Raw genomic sequence first — 17920 nt, forward strand, 5'->3', positions numbered from 1 at the left:
TACAAAGTCAACTCATTTTCTCCTTATCAGATTCAATCAGTTCATAGAGAGCATGACAAATTTATAAGTAAATGAGATAATGCAGCTACATAGAGTACCACTATTAATCATATCGGATAGGGACCCAAGGTTTACATTCAAGTTTTGGAATCAGTTGCAGAAGGCTTTGGGTGAGTAATTAAAGTTCAACATTGCTTTTCACCCTCAGACGAACGGATAGCCGGAATGAACCATACATACATTAGAGGTAGGGGTGGCAAAACCTGACACGACCCGCCAACCCGCCTCTTAGGCGGGTTCGGGTTGGGCTTAAGCCAACCTGTTTAATAAATGTGTCGACCCGCCTAACCCGTTTATTAAACGGGTCGGGTTCGGGTTGGGGGTATGCCAACCTGCCAACCCGGCTGACCCGTTTAATAAACGGGTTAGGCGGGTGGGTCAACCCGCTAACCCGACCCGCCGACCCGCCAACCAACCCTCCAACCCGACCCGCCAACCCATTTATTAAACGGGTTGGCGGGTTATGTCGGGTTACCCGTTTATTAAATGGGTCGGGTTAGTGTTTGCCATAATCGACCCATTTAATAAACTGGTCGGGTTCGGGTTGAGGTATGCTGACCCGCCAACCCGACCTGATTGCCACCCCTAATTAGAGGACATGCTAAGAGCATGTGTCCTGTACTGGAGAGGCGAGTGGGACAAACATATTGTTTTGACAAATTTGCTTATAAAACAATAATTATCATGCCATTATCGGAATGACGTCCTATGAGGTATTATACGAAAGACCGTGCTAATCACCGATCTACTGGGATGAAGTCAGTGCGAGGACATTCAAGGCTTATTGGTGATTGAGCACTACATTGAGCAGGTATGAAAAATTCAAGACAGATTACTGGCGACATAGAGTAGGCAAAATAGCTATGCGGTCTGACGGCGACGAGAGCTCACATTCGAGGTGAGAGACTTTGTCTATGTTCATGTTTTTTCTACCAAGAGTATGTTTCGTTTTGGTAAGAAAGAATCTCACTCCAACTATTCGAAGTCCTGAAAAGAATAGGTGCAATGGCTTACCGAACAACGTTGCTATCTCATTGTGCTCAAATTCATGAGTGTGTTTTATATCTTTTATATCCTCACTAAAATTTTTTTGTTAAAAAAAAAAATTAACATAAATTTTATTTATTTAGGGTACCATGGTAGAGAGGCACCTCTGCCCAATGTGAAAAGAAAATTAATTTTACCTAGTACAGTGCTAGTAGCATGAAAAGAAAATTAATTCTATTAGTACTAGTCGGATCTAAATATGATAAAATCGTGTTTATGACAGATTTTTTTTTCAAAAATATTTTTTAAAATTTATCTTTTTTTACGACGAGAAACCGTCGCTGAATTGAGGAAAACCCTCATGACCATCCTGCCTGACGTATTCCATCTAAATTTTAATGAATTTGCCCGCTCCTCCTAGAGAACTAAGAGTTTTTGCCATCAGTTTGAAAATGACATTTATACGGTTGGTTGACAAACAAAGTTTTATTGAAAAAAAAAGACGCCCAAAACTATGGGCGGGAGCAAGAGAACCAAGGGCAAAAGAAAAACTTTGGATGCCTGGATGAAGGGCAGCTAGACTGTTGTTATTTCAACGGCTGGGAAAGAGTCATATCGTTGACGTTTTGTATCCGTTTTCAATACAAAATTGCAAGAGGATACGGCTTTTTATTCATTATCAGAAAGCTCTCCGTATGGCTCTTGTTTTCTCTCCAGCCTTTTCTTCCAAGTTCTTTTTTCTCTTGGTGTCACTGCAAATGGATTCTGCTGCACCCAACAATCACCCTGTCACCGCGGCCGCTCAATTTGACCGATGGGAACTGGGAATCATCCCCGAGCCAATCAATGGTTAGAAATTTTTTCTTGTTATCTTCTTCCTTTCGCATGCTTGCATGTTCAGAATAAGTTTGTCAAAATGTCTGAATCTAGGGCAATTAGGTTTCAGTCATCCCTCTTCCTGAGATCTCATTGGTGCAAGTTGTTTTGATAAAATCGAACCCCATAAATTGTGATATGCATCATCCATTTACTCAAGATCGGTTGTGTGCACAACTTTATGGCGATTCACAGATCGATGGTTGAAAAAGGCATGAAAAATTTGTGATTTAAAAATCAGGTTTCCTCATTGAGAAGAACAATCTAAAGGTCGATTTCTAATCGTGGCAATGCGGAAGCGATCTGTGGGGTTTAGACTTGATCAAAACAGCTTGCATGAATGACATCCCAGAGGCGGTATGACGATGGGAGATGACACAGTACCGCATCCATTTCTAAGCAAAAGCTCAAGGCTGTGACTTTTTTCTCAGTGGTCTCAATTCTGCGGCTTGATTAGGTCGGTTACATTTACCTGTGGGCGGTTACCTATTACCCACCGTTTCTTAGTGATCGAATTTCATTCTCATTTACTTGAAAAAGAATTTCGTTATGTTTTCTCGAATAAAAAGCAGAAGACTTCGCTGGGACTTGATAGCATGTGCCACGGCTTCCAGGAACTGGCATATATAGCGAAATGAATTTTCATTCCATCTCAAGTTCGCAATGATCTCAGCAAGCCATGACAATTAATCTACATTTGGCCAATATATATATATATATATATATATATATAGTAATGGGTCAATGCTAAACCCATTTGGTGTTAAACCACGTGTTAAATAGGTTTTTTAGGCTTTTTTATTTTATTTTAAAATTCTGACCATAAGGATGTGATCTATGTACTTGATTTTATAGGGATTATCTCTTGAAGCGTTTGATTCCAACACATGAGTGGGTTTTTATAAAGTTCAAGTCTAAAATCTTTGTAAATTTTCAAGGCTCCAAACATCATTTTTTTTCGTCCAAAACACATGATCCAGGTGTGGATTCTTAGTAAATCGACCATGCCCAACAAATTTATAGGTCCAGAACTACATAAAAAGCAGAAAAACCCATTTAGCATGCATTTTAACACCAAATAGGTTCAGCACGGAACCATTACTATATATATATATATATATATATATATATATATATATATATATATATATATATATATATATATATATATATATATAATAATGGGTCCGTGCTGAACCTATTTGGTGCTAAACCCCATGCTAAATGGGGTTTTCAAGCTTTTTTCATTTTATTTTTAAATTCTAATAGTACAATGTGATCTATGTACTTGATTTTAGAGTGATCAACTCTTAAAGCTTTTGATTCCAACACATGGGTTGGTTTTTATAAAGTTTGAAAAATCAACGGTCCAAAATCTTTGTAAAATTTTGAGACTCCAAACATCATTTTTTTCATCGAAAACACATGATCCAGGTGTGAATTCTTGACCATGCCCAACACATTTATGGTGCAAAACCACATAAAAAGCACCGAAGAAGCCCAAAAAACCCATTTAGCACGGGTTTAACATCAAATGAGTTTAGCACAGACCCATTTTCTTATATATATATATTCTTACAGTGGACCTGATAGAACCTTGGTACCAGCACCTCAAAACAGATTTGGGTTTAGACTCACATGGAAGCGCCCGGATTGACCTGTTGACACCCATCGTGCCCACCTTGGTTTAAAATCCTGGATACTCGGATCCATAAACTAATCAGACCCTTTGGGTCCGACCCAATTTCTAATTGGACCTCCTTTTTTTTATCACCGAACCCTAACCCTATAGGGTTTGATACGGGTCAGGTCTAGGTCAAGCCTGACCATTGACACCCCTTAGTGGGCATAGGCACACAGTGAAAAGAAAACATAATTACTAATAAACTATATTACTAATATATTTTTAAAAAATCAAACATTCGTTGTTCATGGATTCATGCCTAATGGCAATTGAAAAAAAATACAGGAAAAACAATAAAACTATAACTCAATAACATTTTTATGTCATTAAAAAATAAATAAATCAAAACCCTAAATCCTTACAAGCATAATTCATAGATATGGTAAATGAAAAAAAAAACCTATAATTTCTAACCAAAATCAAGCATACATTCATACAATTATCTTTAATGATGATTAAAAAAACATAGAAATGCTTAAAAAGCCTAATTAAATATTCATGTTATTTGAAAAACTAAAATCAAATGGCATTAATATAATCAGATCCAAGACCAAAATCAGTTCTACAATAAGATCTAGCTGGAACTAAAGCCATTCAAGTTTTGGACGGATTTGAATATGTATTTTCGAAACATGGCTTATAGTTGAGCTCAAAACCGAGAGGAATAGTGGATGCCATAGGTTTTGAACATGCAACCTGGAAAGCATGCTTATCTTTCACTTGTGCATTTTTTAGGTGTTGGTTTAGTACAACATCCAAAAAATGAATAAATGTATTTCCTAGCTTTATAGGAAAGCCCATGTTGAGTAGGTAAACACTACAAGAAAACTGCGTATTAGCGACGGACGCCAGCCATCGCTAAGCCATCGCAAATCCGTCACTAAAAACGTTAAGGATGGATTAGCGATGGATAGCGTCTGTCGCATAACCCTAGTCGCTAAACTGAACGGATTAGCGACGGATCATGTATGTCCTTAATCCGTCGTTAAATAGAGACTGATTTGGTTTTGCGACAGAATTTAATCTGTCGCTACTATTTAATGAGGGATACGTATCCGTCGCTAATGTCCGTTGCCAATTTGGCGACGGCTATTAGCGATGGATTAGATTTCGTCGCAAACTGACGATTGCTTCAAATTGGCGACGGAGTAGCGACAGATAATATCCGTCACTAATCCGTCGCTAATTTTAAAAATAATAATAAATTTTTTTTTGGAATTTTCTGAAACTCGAGAAAAATTTCTCGTTATACAATTCATATAATCTGCTTATAAAAAATAAAATACACATAAAAAATACATATACAGGTAGAACAAATTTAACACAAGTTCTAAGTTAAGCAAACTTTAACAACCAAATACAGTCCTTGCCAAGTTATAATTAGTTACAAGTACGTCAAACAAATTAAACAAATAAATCTAATCCTCTCCAAGATTTTGGGCATCATCCTCTTCATTTTGTCGATCTGCCCCTCCCTTCATGCCTTTATCAGCTCCTCTATGCTGATCATCTGCAACATCCTACAAGAGAACAAAAATGTTAGTATTTATAAACAAAATATAATGAAATAAATTATATGCAATGCACCTAATCTAATGCAACAAAGTAAATGACTAAATGGCATAGAGAATAGCAATAAACTGAAGGACATTAACAGAATTCAAAGATGTGTTCTAAGGCCGGAAAAAATGTATAGTGACTCAATCATGCAGATATGTGTTCTAAGTTTGTCAAAGAATTTCACAGTGATTCACGCATGCATATATAGTTTATAAGGCTGTTAAATAAATGTGTTATGTATCACAATCATGCATATATGTGTTACAAGACAGTAAAAAAACTTTCATAATGATGAAATCATGCTTATATGTGTTCTAATGTTGTCAACAAACTTTCATAGTGATTTAATCATGCTCCTATGTGTTCTACAACAGTAAAAAAACTTTTATTTTGATTCAATCATAGATAAATGTGTTCTAAGAAATTTTTTATAGTAATTCAATCATGCATATGTGTGTTCTATGGTAGTAAAACAATTATATAGTGATGAAAACATGCTTATATGTGTTCTAAGGATGTCAGAAAACTTTCATAGTGATTCAATCATGCATATATGTGTTCTAAGGTTGTCAAAAAACTTTCATATTGATTCAATCATGCATATATGTGTTCTAAGGTTGTCAAACAACTTTCATATCGATTCAATCATGCATATATGTGTTCTAAGGTTGTCAAAAAAATTTCATATATGCTAATATCATGCTCATATGTGTTATAAGGCAGTCAAAAAACTTTCATAGTGATTCAATCATGCTCATAATTGTTCTAAGGCAGTAAAAAAACTTTATATGTGATTCAATCATGCGTATCATGTTCTAAGGCAGTCAAAAAACCTTATACTGATTCAATCATGCTCATATGTGTTCTAAGACAGTCAAAAAACTTTATATGTGATTCAATTATGCGTATCATGTTCTAAAGCAGTCAAATTTTTTTATAGTGATTCAATTATGCATATATGTGTTATAAGGCATTAAAAAACTATCATATATGCTAATATTAGGCTCATATGTGTTCTAAAGTTGTCATAGTGATGAAAGCATGCTTGTATATGTTTTAAGGTTGTCAAAAAACTTTTATAGTGATTAAATCATGCATATATGTTTTATAAGGCACTAATAAAATTTTATAGTGATGAATTCATGCATATATGTGTTGTAAGGTTATAAAAAAACTTTTATAGTGATTTAATCATGCGTATATGTGTTATAAGGGTGTCATAAAAATTGTATAGTGAATCAATTATGCATATATGTGTTATAAGGTGTCAAAAAAATTCATAGTGAGACAATCATGCATATATGTATTCAATCATGCATATACTAGCTTGAAATCTAACGACATGAAACAAATGACATGAATCTTTATACCTAACGGGCACCAGAACTCATGTTGAATGCAGACGAAGTTCCCCTGTCCTGAAAAAAGTTGCACAACTCATTACGAACAATGTTGAGAATGACTTCATTTAAAAAGTACTACATTTTGTCCTCAAGACGCTGACAGACACCATCCCAAGACATAGTAGGGTCAATCGGACGTTGGGAGTTGATGTTGGCGGGAGAACTCTGAGAGCCGTGGTTGCAGGAGGCAACGACTGGTGTGGTGTTCATGTTACTCCCAAACTCGAACAAACGACCCTTTTTGGGTTCACCAGTTGTAGTCACCCATGCTGCATGATCAAAAGGCGGATGTTGAGTGGAGTCATCGCCATATCGTTGTACCATTTGCTGCTCGTATGACTCCTACAAAGTAATGATTAGAATATGAATTAATAATTAAGAATTACAATATTTATGATAACGTAATTCATAGTAACTTGTATATTACAATGTTTATTAATACAATAAATACATATCGATGTCACTCTCGTCTTCTCTGATACAAAATCTCTCATGCTCTTACGTTTGTGTGTTTCAACAAACACATCCTTGTAAGGCACAATGTCTCATTTTTCTGCTTCTTGCAATGTTAAATGATAAAAAAATTGATTAATAAATATGCATAAATACTTACAAATTTGACAATATATATATATATATATATATTGATGAGTTACCATTTTCTTCTGGTGACTCCCAAAAGTCTTAGATCCACCTGTGTGTAGATGGGCATCGGGCATCTTCGCTCGGTTTTGTGCAGCTTTTGCTGAGCGGTTTCAAATTCATTGCTCGCCCACTTGTCGCACATGCCCTCCCAATAATCTCTCCTGATAGTAGAAGGCCCATGACCCTTCTACTGCAGTGGATCATCTATCTCATCAGCTATTTTTTTTGCTACAATCTTCATATTGTGCAGCATGTCGACAAATCGATTGACAGTCACTTTCTGCCACACTACCCTCGCGTCTTTCTCCTCGTTCGCAGTCACAAAGCGATGAGAAACCTACAAATACTTTCAGAAAGTTAACACACATAAATATGAAACATATTAGTTATGATAAACGATTGCATACCATGAATGAAGACATTAATCTGTCAAACACCTCCATCGGGTACTCTTTTCATTGCGCTACTGGTCCTGAAAGATGCTGCAGTAGTGACTTCCTAATTTCTCGTATTACTTCTTGTTGCTCAAACCTCGCACTGCACATGAATTGATACATATTAACAATCGACTGTCGATATACACTATTTATAAGATAAGTATTGGACAAGTGATAATGAAATACTTACGATCGACTATCGATATACACTATTTGAATTAGTCGTCGTGTGTCACACTGAGAAGACCCTATATCCGGCGTTGTCTCGTGATGTGTATGCGTAGCTGGTGTAGGTGGGTCATGTGTAGGCGAAACATCACCTACAGAACAATGAGTTAAAAATTCACACAATGCACATTTAAACTAATCAAGTATACAATTATTTAAATGATATACCCATCTAAGCAACCCGTGAAGATGAAGGCTGAGATTGGCTACCAATGGGTGTTCAACGACTGTGACCTCTACGAACCATATTCTAACAAATAAAAAATGTCATGCAATATATTTAAATATTGCAATACCTTCAAATCATTCAAATCATTGTAATACATTTCAATATATTCAAATCATTCACATCAAATATTGCAATACATTAAAACATAAGATATGAAATCACTTGCTAATCATGGATAACTTATCCTTAACTTGCAATACAATTAGATCAGTTACACAACTCTATATCTTCATCGATACATAATCAAATAAAAAAAAAAAAACTTCATGCAAGACATTCAAATATTGCAATACATTCACATAATTCTAACACGTTATAATACATTCAAATCCTAACTCTATACCTATCGAAGATATATAATCAAATCGAAAATAAGTTCATGCAATACATTCAAACATTGCAATACCTTCAAATCATTCAAATCATTACAATACATTCAAATCATTCTAATCATTCAGATCAAATACATGTATATATTACAAGATGTATTTCGCTAGCTCGAGAATGCTTCATCATCACTTGTTTGACTTTCATATTCTTCTTTTTCCTCTTCATCTTCGTCATCATCTTCTTCATTGAGCGCCCATCCACTTGGTATATCGTTTGGATTACATTCTTCCATGCATGTGCCATCAGACAATGAAGATATGACATGCATACCATGTGCGACATCGTGACCATAAGAGAAGTCATACATATCATCTGATTGATAGTAATCACCCTCTTCAACAATCTTGTCTTCCTGTAACTGATCATACTCAGGGTATAGTTTAGACTTCACCTTACAAACTGCCCACCATTCATTTCTATCTGACTTCCTTGTACTCGGATATGAAGTGTAGTAAACTTGTTGAGCTTGCGAGGCTAATATGAATGGTTCATATGTTCCAAACCTTGATTTATGATTCACCTCCACAATGCCTGAGGCTTTATCGACTCTTGTTGCTGAGGGATCAAACCAATGACACTTGAATAAAGTTACACTATTATTTATACTTAAGTAAGTCAATTCTATTTTTTCTTCTATAATACCGTAGTAGTCATGCTCATTTTTACCATAGCTGCTACCCTTGACGTACATGCCACTATTCATCGTTGACTTATTGACACCGTAATCTTTTGTATGGAATCGATAACCATTTACGATGTACCCGTTGTAACATTGCATAACTTTGGTCGGGCCATTTTGTAAATCACATATTCCTTGATCTTTAACATCACCATGGCGGACCTACAAGCATAAATAATGACTGTGACCAATTAAATATCTTATTGTTGTTTACACGGAAAGAGTGTATACCATAGTCCTTACCAACTCTTTCAACCATGCCACAAACTTATTTTCACGTTCTTTCTGTACTTCTGCATCTGTGAGACGTGAAAGTTTTCTTCGCAACTCCAGATCAAATCGTCTGCACTTAACAAATACTTATATTACCGAACCATGTACGCATGTATATAACTTAGTGTTATATATTAAGTATACTTACTTGATGTATGGGTTGATTGCTGAGCAATTAAAAAGGATATAGATTTATGCTGCGCCTTGCTCTCGATCTTCTAAGAGTCTTAACCGACAACTGCCAAATGCATGCCCAAGTGGTTGAAATATAGACAATTTATCAGTTACAGTAAATTGGAATGTGAGGTTCAAAGTACATAGATGAAAAATTTAAAATTTCTTCTAAAAGTGTATACCTCACAAATAAAGTCCTCTACTCTTGCTTTATTTCAAACTTTTTTTTTGAGGTCAAACATGCATCTGTCAACAATATATATCTCGGATTAGAATAAATTTTTCAATAGCATTGAAAAGAAAAATATAAAAAAATATATAGCTTTCAAATGGGTACATCCACCGATATTTCACAGGTCCACCAACCCTAAGTTCATATGGCAAATGTATGATCATATGTTCCATAACATTGAAAAATGCTGATGGAAAAAGTTTCTCTAGCTGACAAATAGTAGTGACGACAGAATCCTCGAGATTCTTTACCTCAGATACTATGACTTCTGATGCGCACATTGTTCTAATATATTCCCAGGGTTTTGCAAAATATAAGAAAGATATATACATATATAATATCATTCAATCATAGACATACAATCAAGGATGCACAAATAGCATTCCCTAAAGCTGACTCTATATGCAATATTTAAAATGACTGATAGAACCTTAATCCTAACTCTAAGATTTAGATCATCTGATTTCAATCAAGGTATGTCGATATACTCAAGCCGAAGCTTGAAGTACGTGGCATATAAGATATCTCTCCGGTTCTAAGGTAATGGCTTCCCAACATCCTTGAGCACCTACCGATATACCTCGGACTATGACCCTTAGGTACGTGGTAGGGGGGCGCGAACCCAAATACTAGGGGTATCAACTGTTACATAATGACATGACAATCATGACTCTTCAACCGATATAACTGTCCCTCGTCTATCTTCACAGCCCAAACAATGTTAAAAACGTATCTATCTGGAAATCTCAACTGTCTCAACCATTGACATACCAACTTTACTTCATCTGGTCTAAGCACGTACCTTGCTTTTGGTTTCAGTATTTTGCCATTCTTCTCTTTGAGTTCTAATTCTGGTCTTTTATATATTACTTTTAAATCCATACGGGCCTTCGGATTATCCTTCATTTTCTCTTTCACATTTATTACCGTATTGAACATATTATCAAACACATTTTTCTTCACATGCATGACATCTAAATTATGTCGCATTAATAAGGTTGAGCAATATGATAGTTCTCAAAATATAGATTTCTTTGTCCAATTGTGATCCTTCTCAAATCTAAGGAAGGGCGTTGGCCTACGGGCATCTGTCAGTCCACATGGAAAGTATGACAATCTTCTTAAAATCACTATGCCAGACAACCTTATGGGTGGACCTTCCATTTCAGTTGTGCCTGCTCGAAACACATTCTTTTGTTGTTGGAACGGATGATCGCTGGGTAGAATTCAATGGTGACAATCAAACAAGCACGACTTTCTTCTATGCGTCAATCTAAACAATTTTGTATCCTTCATGCAGTATGGGCATGCTAACCCCCCATGTATGCTCCAAACAGATAACATATCACATGCAAGGAAGTCACTGATTGTTCATAGAACATCAACCTTCATATTAAAGTTTTGTTTTTTGTGGGCATCGTACGTGAGAACACCATCATCCCACAGTATTCTCAGTTCATCAATTAATGACCTCAAATAGACATCAAGATTTTGGCCTGGAGACGTCAGACCAGGGATCAATAGAGACAAGAAAAGATTTTGACGCTTCATACACAAGCTTGGAGGAAGGTTGTATGGGGTGACAAATACCGGCCAACACGAGTATGAGGTTAATTTACCCCCAAATGGATTAAATCCATCTGTACATAAACCTAGCCTAACATTTCTCACTTCCAAAGCAAAGTTTTGATGAGTATGATCAAAGTGCCTCCAAGCTTCTGCGTCAACAGGATGTGTGATCTTGTCTTCATCATGTCAAACTTTAGTTGCATGCCATATCATTTGTTTAGCTGTCCTCGAAGACATATACAATCGTTGCAATCTACGGGTGAGAGAGAAGTAGCAAAGTGACTTATATGACACTTCTTTTGACCTTGTGCTACAATTTTTCCTTATATTTGGCTTGAACCGAGGATGTTCGCATGATGGACAAGATCTGCTATTTTCTTAATCTTTGAAATACAACATGCAGTGATTTGGACAAGCATCTATCTTTTGATACCCCATACCTAGTGCATTGACCATAACCTTCGCACGATTTTGTGTCAATTTTTCATCTTTGGGCAACATACTCTTCATAATAGAGTACAAATGGTCAAAATATGATTGACTCAAATTATACTCTGATTTCAAATTCAGTAGTTGAAGAACTGCAGACAAGATAGTGTGACTCTCGCAACCATTCTACAGTGGCTCATCAGCATCTCTAAGTAAGTCATAAAATCTACTAGCTGCATCGTTTGTTGCTTCTTCCTCTACCCCAGTTGGTGCATCACTATGTCCTATAGCAAAATCCATTTCTAGTCCTGCGACATCAAATATCAAATCTACATATGGATTATCGTGCACCACCACATCCACCCGTGCGTCAAAATTATTCCAAAATTCTTCACCATGAAGCGTCCAATTCTGATAACCACTAACAAAACCCTTCATATCTAGGTGATGTCTAACGTCATGAGGTTCTACAAATCGATTGTTATTACACATCGTGCAGGGGCATCTGATCCGACCGGTGGGATTCACTGTACTGACACTTGCCGTTGCGAATTCAATAAAACTGTCAACACCATCCATATATTCATGCGACACCTCATTATCAATTATCCTACGGTACATTCATTCATGGTTTGCAACAATTTTGTCCTATAATGTTACAGATATTATCATCATAAGTTAAAAGAGAATCTTATTAATGCTATGATGAAAAAAATATCTAATTTATCTATTAATTCTTGTTTGGTGATTTTTTGTGAGCAATTTTTTATTTCAATTAATGCATAAATTTTCGTGTGTAACACCATCACATCATATTTATACACATCACGAGGATATTTAGAAATATGAAAGCACATTTCATAAAATGATACATTCATTTGAAACATATTTTCATGATACAATTTCACATGGAAGACATAATCAAATGAACAATAACTTCATGTAAGCATGGATACAGACACATCAAATATTGCAATATATTCAAATCATTCATATCAAAACATATGTCAAACATGTACTTGCAGCAAACACACTCCAATATCCCGCTAACTACTACCATGCCGAGCATGGAATCCATACTCCAAAAATAAGAACACTTATATTCTCATACATTAAAATTATGCTCAGCATGATCTCCAAACTCCATCAAAGTAGTCCTAGATATCCACAACTAAGTGAGTGTGTGAACAGAAAAGTATTGCATCCAATAAATTAAATAACATGTGATGTGCTTGCATCACTTACTCACCACGGGTATTTATCCGATTTGAATTGCTTTTGCCTTTACATTTTTTTCTTATTTCTTTTTGCATTACATTTTTAGCCATATGCGATGTTTAACACTAAGCATTGCACAATTAGCTCAGCAACGTACCTGCGAAACACAAATATACAAAACAATATAGGGAGGAAGCTCGACCCCTACCTGGCGAAGAAGGAAATAGGGAGGGGTCGGAGTCCCTCCCTGGCGAAAAAAGGGAGGGGGCTCAACCCCTCCCTGGCGAAAAAAAGGGAGGGAGCTCGACCCCTCCCTCTCATCCCGTAAGTCAGGGAGACAGTCAGGGGGCTCGCCCCCTACCTGGCGAAAAAAAAGGAGGGGGCTCGGCCCCTCCCTCTCATCCCGTAAGATAAGGGCAAAAAAAAAAAAATAGGGAGGGGGATCGACCCCTCCATGACGAAAAAAAAAACAGCGGAGGAGGCCGAGCCCCTCCCTCGTATCCTGTAAGACAGGGAGACAGGGAGGGGGCTCAACCCCTCCCTGGCGAAAAAAAAGAGAAGGGGGCCGAGCCCCTCCCGGCCATCCCGTAAGACAGGGAGGGGGTCGAGCTCCTCCCTAGCGAAAAACAAAATAGGGAGGGGGCTTAGCCCCTCCCTGAAAAAAAAAGGGGAGGGGGTCGAGCCCCTCTCGCGCATCTCCTAAGACAGGGAGGGGGCTCGGCCCCTCCCTAACGAAAAAAGCATAGGGAGGGGGTCGAGCCTTTCCCTCGCATACCGTAAGATAGGGAGGTTCGACCCCTCCTTGCAGAAAAATGAAATTGTAGGCGAAAAAAAGAAATAGCCAAGGGAGTCGGGGGGGTTACCTGAGCCGAAGGGGGTCGAGCGGCGACTGGCGTCGGGCGACTGCCGTCGGTCGACAGACGTCGGGCGACGAGCGACGGCCGAGAGGCGGCGGGCGACGGAGAAGAAATGCGGCGGGCGGCGGAGACGAAACATAAAAGAGAAAGAAAGGGGTTCAAATTAGGGATTTACGGGAAAATTAGCAACGGACAAATTCCGTCGCTAGGTCATCGCTATTTGGCGACGGGGTAGAGATGAAATAGTTCTGCTGCTGATCCGTCGCTAAGTTGCGACGAATATCAAGACAGAATAAATTCTATTGCTAATCCGTCGTTAATTAGCGACATATTACCAACAGAATGTTTTCCGTCGCTAATTTCGCAAATAAGTGATATTTTAGCGACGAATATATTTCTTTTACTAATCCGTCGTAAATTTGCGATGAATTTTTTTGTCACAAATTTCCATCGCTAATTAGCGTTTTTCTTGTAGTGAAACTGCACGCCTTTCATCGAAGACACTTAATGAGGGTTCGTAACTTTTTTATGCTTCATTTGTATTTATTTTGTTCATATCTTGTGGCTTCCTAGTTGAAAGTGGGTTCCCCATATTGACTGTTTCGAGCTTCTGATGGTGTGAAAGGTGCTTCACTCCAACTGCAGTGCCTGGGTTTACACAGCTCAAGGATCGGGTCAGGGTGGACACTGCCCATCCTGACCTGTCCCCCTTAGTTGCGGCTTTTTGGGTTAGGGTGGGCATGTGCCCAACCTGACACAAAACTAGCTCTCTCTCTCTCTCTCTCTCTCTCTCTCTATATATATATATATATATATATATATATATATATATATATATATATATATATATATATATATATCAGGTGCAGCAACACATTAAGTTTGTGCAATGCGATTGCACCTGATCCTACCTCTTGATTAGTTGCTACTGAATTTGACAGATATATTGATTTGTCAATATCCAAATCTGATTACACGTAAAATGCCCGATGTGTGTGAGCTTTTCATCATCCCAGTCCGAATCTGAATTTGTTTAGCCAATATACGATCTGAATCCAAACCATTTAAGAACTAAATCGTCCTAAATGGCTTGAAATGATAATGCTTTGGGTATTCGCTTAATTTTAACTTATAGATATACTACGTATTTAAAGTGATAAAAAACCAATGACTGATTTTACTCCCAAAATTGGTGAAATAGAAGTCAATGTTTCTCCTCAAATCAATTCGATCCAAAGCATGGTTTTTTAGTGAAAGCAATGATAATCGTATCTAAAAGTTAGGATTGAGCAAAAAACACGTGCATTTATATACCTTTTAGAAGCATTTAGGAACTATATATATATATATATATATATATATATATATATATATATATATATATATATATATATGAGGTTAGAGTGAATCAAAACATGGTGAGACCCCAATTAGATATTAGGTACAATGGACTGGGTTTACATGACAGAATAATACAGCATATACACTAGCATATTAACATCCCAACTGGTTATTATTGGATTGGTGGAAACCAAATCAAGTGGCATGTATCTGTACTATTGGTGACACCCTCCCAATCGGCTTTTTTGGTTGGTTGAAGTTGATTTAAAATTGAACTATTTACTGGTAATGATGGCATATCCCCATACCTATACTCGGTTTACAAAATCAGATACATATATGAAAAAATATGAAAAGGGAAAGACCTAAAGACAGAAGACCATGTAGAGGGAACAAAGGCATGGTGTTGATGATACATTTATAGATTTACAGTTGCTTTACCTTTTGTAGATTCGATCAGTCAGGAAGGAAACCCCAAGGTGGCTACACTACCCATTCATTTCATACCATCCAAGCTAAACATCAGTGAAGTACTCCGGCGCGATGAGGCCAGAGTCAAGTGGATCCAATCCCGAATATCTGAAGCACAAGGTGTGCAGCAGGACCAACCAAGCCTTCCTGCTATCCCGGGTAATCCAGCAGCTGCAGAAGTGTTCGTTTCAGGACCGGACCTCGGCAGGAGGGCAGGCCCTTCAAGCTCTGTGCAGGAAAAGGAAAGAGCAGCAACCCAAGACAGAGAGTTGAGTTCAGCAGCAGAAGAGTGATCGCCTAGTTGATTGTCATTGTGATGGTGGTCACAAATGCCTAAGGAAAAAGATATGGATGTCAAATGATAGAACTTGCTTTGTGTGAACCTCATGTGATGTGTGTGCTTGAACTAATCGTTAATTTGGGCTTGTTTTCAGCATGCTACATGACGGAAAATGACTTAAATGTTGTAAATTTCTTACAGGAAACCTAACTAAACTTTGCTGTATCCCGTCTTGATCATGATTAGGAAAACATCGTTTACGACACATCTTTTTCAAAAAATCTTTGAAAAGGAAAAAAAAGTAAATTAAACTGCCTTTTTCTAACAGAAATTTGATAAAGAACTTGTTCTCTTTAGAAAAACATTTAGTATGAAAAGAGCATTTTGGAAAAAAGTAAATTATGGATACAATTTTATTGGATCTTGAATTTTGATCACTAAATCTTGAATTCGAATCTTGCAGTTCCTATACTCTAAATTAACTTTCAATGAAAAATCTCATATATATATATATATATATATATATATATATATATATATATATATATATATATATAGCAAGAGAGGAGTGATAATTCATTAAAGAGGAAAAATGAAAATTAGATACCATGACAGAGTGGGGCCCAACAAAATCAGAAAAATGGCGAAACAAGAATTCATTGAAGCGTCATAGATTTCAGAAGAAAGAGTAGGTTTTACTGTGATCATAACGTAGATCGATCTCAGATCTATAGAAAAATTCAACCAAAACTAAAATTTACTTAAAAGAAAAGTAAAAAAAATTGAAGGAAATACTGGAAGTACAAATACAAATGGAAATTAACTATAAATTGAAGAAAAGAAATAACTCATTTCATATTCCATTCAACTACCGAATTACAAAGATATTTATAAATAGATTATCTTTCCTAATGCTAAATCCAACAAATAAAGATTCAAATGCAAATGGATCTAAATGGACCCTTATGGGCGAGAGTCTTCTCCTGCATCATTATCCCCATTATCCCCTGGTTGGAGAAAACTTGTTCTGGATCAGCTTACACCTTCTCCAATTTAGTTCCATCTTGTGGGTTATAAGCCAACAATATGAAACCTGATTTTTCTGCTGCTCAAGAAAGAAAAAAACTTGATGAATTTAGTTTAATATGCATGGCAAGGCTAACAATATTCTGTTGAAACCATATGAAATAATGACGTGTGTCTTTATGTTGGTCTAAACCAAATAGATCCGGAGCAAGAGGTTGGAATAAAATATTGATCCACTTTAAATAAACCTCTTTCATAGGTAATTATAAAAACCCATACTAATATGATTTGAGCAAGTCCAAAGTCCTAAATGGGTCACGGTTAATTAATTGGGTATAATAAGATTTTGAATTTGGTCATCATGCTTTGAGTTAGGAACAAATTTAGGTATAGTGGTATAGATAGGTCTTGAGAAAGTTCACTTCAGGTATTGACATTGGATAAATACTATCACGAATGAATCCATGTATGAATGCGATTCATTAAATTCATGAATGTTGTCGGAGCATTCGTGAGTCCAAACAACATTATCACGAGCTCATAATGTCCACATATTATTCTGAAGGCCGTCTTCTAGACATCTTCATCTTTAACTCATAGTTGATGATAATTCGACCTAAGAACGATCTTTGAGAACACTTTAGCCTTTCGTAATTGATTGAATAGGTCTTTAATACGGGGCAATGGGTACTTGTTCATGATAATTCACCTTGTTTATCCCTCTTTGTGTTCAACACATATTTAATAAACATATACTACATATGATTATTTTTTTTTAAATAATTATATACCAGTCCTTTGCTCTACTTAATCACATAGGAAATATATATATATATATATATATATATATATATATATATATATATATATAT

At 36.6% G+C, this 17920-nt stretch overlaps 1 long non-coding RNA gene across 1 annotated transcript; it reads left to right on the top strand.

Annotated features, from left to right (window-relative positions):
* The first annotated feature begins 1725 nt into the window (after positions 1 to 1725).
* Positions 1726 to 16247, top strand: LOC149822575 (uncharacterized). Its single transcript, XR_016426107.1, has 2 exons — positions 1726 to 1896; positions 15722 to 16247. It is a non-coding gene; the product is annotated as an uncharacterized LOC149822575 (long non-coding RNA).
* The last annotated feature ends 1673 nt before the right edge of the window (positions 16248 to 17920 follow it).

The sequence above is a fragment of the Nuphar pumila genome, chromosome 11, assembly GCF_984573655.1.
Source record: "Nuphar pumila chromosome 11, dmNupPumi1.hap1.1, whole genome shotgun sequence".
NCBI classification, from domain to species: domain Eukaryota; kingdom Viridiplantae; phylum Streptophyta; class Magnoliopsida; order Nymphaeales; family Nymphaeaceae; genus Nuphar; species Nuphar pumila.